This window comes from Lipotes vexillifer, unplaced genomic scaffold (genome assembly GCF_000442215.2).
Source record: "Lipotes vexillifer unplaced genomic scaffold, Lipotes_vexillifer_v1.1 scaffold3, whole genome shotgun sequence".
Classification (NCBI taxonomy): domain Eukaryota; kingdom Metazoa; phylum Chordata; class Mammalia; order Artiodactyla; family Lipotidae; genus Lipotes; species Lipotes vexillifer.
In genome coordinates this window covers 4228944-4233058 of record NW_006783631.1, presented here as the reverse complement: position 1 = coordinate 4233058, position 4115 = coordinate 4228944, and the positions used below count along the sequence as shown (strand labels likewise).

The window sequence follows — 4115 nt, the reverse complement described above, 5'->3', positions numbered from 1 at the left end:
GAAGACGCTCTTCTAGGTGGCCGGGCAGCCGTGGGGGATCAGAATGGGTCCTAGAAGAATTCTTTGTGAGCCGTCAGCATGATCCCTTGCTTTCTAGTAAGAGCAAGTAGAGTTTTCTTTGATTTTTGTTGGAGCTCAGAAAACCCCTTGTCCTTTAGTGCACTGAGAGAAGGCCAAGTGACTGGATAAAGAGAGGCTTTTATGTGGGAGAGGTTGCAGGCATTTGCAGCCTTGAAGTTAAAGTGACTGTCGCGTCTAGCAGTGAGTGGCCCTTCGTGAATAGCAAGTGGCTTCACCGATTTTCTCTGGGGCTGGAATTGGCAGTAGGATGTGGGCATTTTACCTGCATTTTAGCTGTTTTGAAGTTGGCCCAGGTACCCAGCCAAGGGCCCTCGGTGACTTGTGTGTAAAGGCCTGGAGGATATCCTTTAGGTTCCAAAGATCAAGGCTTTTCAGGTGCCCTTGGCGGGTGGGAAGGGCCAGGCGGAGTCCCATGACCCGACTGAGTTGTGAAGGTTGATCGTGTTGCCATTCGAGGACTAAGTTTACATGAATGAAAACTGGGCTGGGCTCAAAGTGCTGAAGAGGTGTCGTTTCCCCCTCTCGCCCTCCCCACCTTTAGTTTGTTAAGAAGGTGGCCCCTTTGGATCCGGTTGAGGTGGAAGACAGCGTGGGACATGTGCTAATAGGTGCTATAGACATTATAGACAGTCGGGCTTCCAGAAACAGAACCTTTTGCGATTTTTTTCATTGAACCAGTCTTCTGACATGGATTCGGACTTGGAAAGGGTGCTTACAGGATTTCTTTGTTTGCTCTAGTATAGACTATTTTCCAATGACATTAAACCTTGATCTTATCTAAGAGTCAGCAGGCTTGTAGACTTGTTACCTCAGGCCCTAATAGTTCACTTACAGCTCGACATAAAATTTACCCTAATAGTCTTTGAAAGCAGAGCTTAAATTTCCTGTTTTATTCATCTGCTTTATTCATTTAGCTGAAATTAACAAGTGCTGGCTGCTGGGTGGTGGGAGCATTACAAAGGGGAGGGTGATAGAGACTCTCTAGTCCCTTACATTTTTGAGGTCTGGGAAGTCTCCTTGTCTGTGTTCGAATCACGGCTCCACGAACCTTTCTGTGTGCACATCAGGATGCTTCTGGCTCAGAGTAACTGAATGCTGACTTAGTTGACTTAAAGTTATCTTTCATAAGGAGGTTGAGTAATTTCCATTAAGTCTGCATAGTTAACGCAATGGCCAGGGAAGAAGAATATCTGCTTGTGTCTTTTACTTGGTACTTGGGAGGAAACCTTCTCTGAAGCTCCCCAGCAGACTTTTTTACATCGCATTGGCCAGAATGGCTTTGTGTGCCCACCATAGTATCGCTGGAAATGGACAGGTGTCCACGGTGGCCTTCAGCCATCACGCTCAACCTCCAGGTCCTACAAAGGGGTTCAGCCTTCCCTGAGTGAAGCGTGTGGCCGTGTGGAAGAGGCGGGGTACTCGGGTGGTATCGGACTCCTGATAGGAAGGAGGAGGTGAGGGATAGGAGTATCAGTCAGTATCCTTTAGGTTCCAAAGATCAAGGCTTTTCAGGTGCCCTTGGCGGGTGGGAAGGGCCAGGCGGAGTCCCATGACCCGACTGAGTTGTGAAGGTTGATCGTGTTGCCATTCGAGGACTAAGTTTACATGAATGAAAACTGGGCTGGGCTCAAAGTGCTGAAGAGGTGTCGTTTCCCCCTCTCGCCCTCCCCACCTTTAGTTTGTTAAGAAGGTGGCCCCTTTGGATCCGGTTGAGGTGGAAGACAGCGTGGGACATGTGCTAATAGGTGCTATAGACATTATAGACAGTCGGGCTTCCAGAAACAGAACCTTTTGCGATTTTTTTCATTGAACCAGTCTTCTGACATGGATTCGGACTTGGAAAGGGTGCTTACAGGATTTCTTTGTTTGCTCTAGTATAGACTATTTTCCAATGACATTAAACCTTGATCTTATCTAAGAGTCAGCAGGCTTGTAGACTTGTTACCTCAGGCCCTAATAGTTCACTTACAGCTCGACATAAAATTTACCCTAATAGTCTTTGAAAGCAGAGCTTAAATTTCCTGTTTTATTCATCTGCTTTATTCATTTAGCTGAAATTAACAAGTGCTGGCTGCTGGGTGGTGGGAGCATTACAAAGGGGAGGGTGATAGAGACTCTCTAGTCCCTTACATTTTTGAGGTCTGGGAAGTCTCCTTGTCTGTGTTCGAATCACGGCTCCACGAACCTTTCTGTGTGCACATCAGGATGCTTCTGGCTCAGAGTAACTGAATGCTGACTTAGTTGACTTAAAGTTATCTTTCATAAGGAGGTTGAGTAATTTCCATTAAGTCTGCATAGTTAACGCAATGGCCAGGGAAGAAGAATATCTGCTTGTGTCTTTTACTTGGTACTTGGGAGGAAACCTTCTCTGAAGCTCCCCAGCAGACTTTTTTACATCGCATTGGCCAGAATGGCTTTGTGTGCCCACCATAGTATCGCTGGAAATGGACAGGTGTCCACGGTGGCCTTCAGCCATCACGCTCAACCTCCAGGTCCTACAAAGGGGTTCAGCCTTCCCTGAGTGAAGCGTGTGGCCGTGTGGAAGAGGCGGGGTACTCGGGTGGTATCGGACTCCTGATAGGAAGGAGGAGGTGAGGGATAGGAGTATCAGTCAGTATTAAGACTTGGTTCCTGTCTTCAAGGAGCTCGTAGTCGGGGGGGGGGGGGGGGGGGAGTGGGCATGAATAAATAAGGGAGTGGTTCCAATCAGTGTCAAGTGTGCAGTAATAGAGATGCACAGAATTTGGTGGGAAGACAGAAGAAGAAAGTAGTAACGTTGTCTAGAGGAACCCAGAGGTTTGAAGACTGGGTCCTTTTTTCGTAATAGGAATTGCAGAGTCACAAAGGAGTGAAAGATTAAGACTTGACCCTTTGTGAAGTACTTTCTAAGAAAGACAGCTCAGTGGGAAGGAAAGCAGGAAGATGGGGTTTGCTGCTGACTTGCGTGCTGTCGTGGACAAGTCACTTTACCTGTCTGTGCAGGGCAGGTGTTTGACTACATCTTCTCTCAGCGCCCTCAAGCTCTGATATCTTGTGTGACTTCATACCTATGGCTTTGGAGTCAAGGCCATGTCTTGTGGTTCTGATCTGACCCAGTGCTGAGCACCGCCCCCCCCACCGGTCTCTAAGGTCTCTAAGTATGGTGACTATGGGCCTTGTTCACACCTGGAGCCTAGAGCCTGGAACATAGCAGGTGCTCAACGAATGCTGGTTACCTGTGTGAACTCAGAAACTTAGGCATACTCTCGGCAAGTGTTCCTGTTTGCTTTACTGAAATCTGGAAACGTATCTTTTAGGGACCCATACCTCTTTTTTTACTTTATCATAGAGCAAGATTTCTCCTTCAGAGCCTGAAGTACACTTTAAGTTTTATTCGAAGGGATTCACTTTGTATTAAATAATTCTCTGAAGCTTGGCTTCTTGAAATTTTTTCTTTTCAAATTCAGGACTAAAAAGATAAGAGAGGAAAAGGGAGGTACTTTTGGCCTTCCAAAATAGTAGTGCTTGGGTATTGTTACTCCTTTTCCTAGCAGGGAATGTAGATGAATGCAAGCACAAGGTCTTATTTAAAAAAAATAGTTGGCTGAAGCTTGAATCACTTTACCTTTGAGTATTTCTTAACATGGTAGACAAATTTGTACCTGGTTTTGATTAAAGTTTAATAGCTATCATTTCTTGCTTATTTACCGTATGCATTCAGTATCTCATTTAATCTTCATAACACCCCTGCAAGGTAGATGGTGGTATCCTAATTTTATACATGAGGTCACCGAAATTACTGAGAATTGCGAGGTAATTTCTACTTGTGATTATGGAACTGGGATTTAAATGTAGGTCTCTCTGGGGACCTCCCTGGTGGTCCAGTGGTTAAGACTCCATGCTTGCACTGCAGGGGGCGTGGGTTTGATCCCTGGTTGGGGAACTGAGATCCCACACACCACGCAGCATGGCCAAGTAAATAAATAAATAAGTAATAAAAAAATGTAGGTCAGGCTTCCCTGGTGGCGCAGTGGTTGAGAGTCCGCCTGCCGATG

General features: G+C 46.2%; 1 protein-coding gene across 1 annotated transcript in view; it reads left to right on the top strand.

The window, feature by feature from the left end:
* The window catches only part of CLASP1 (cytoplasmic linker associated protein 1), a 275021-nt gene that overhangs the window by 36488 nt on the left and 234418 nt on the right, over positions 1 to 4115 (top strand). The gene's annotated exons all lie outside the window — the stretch shown is intronic.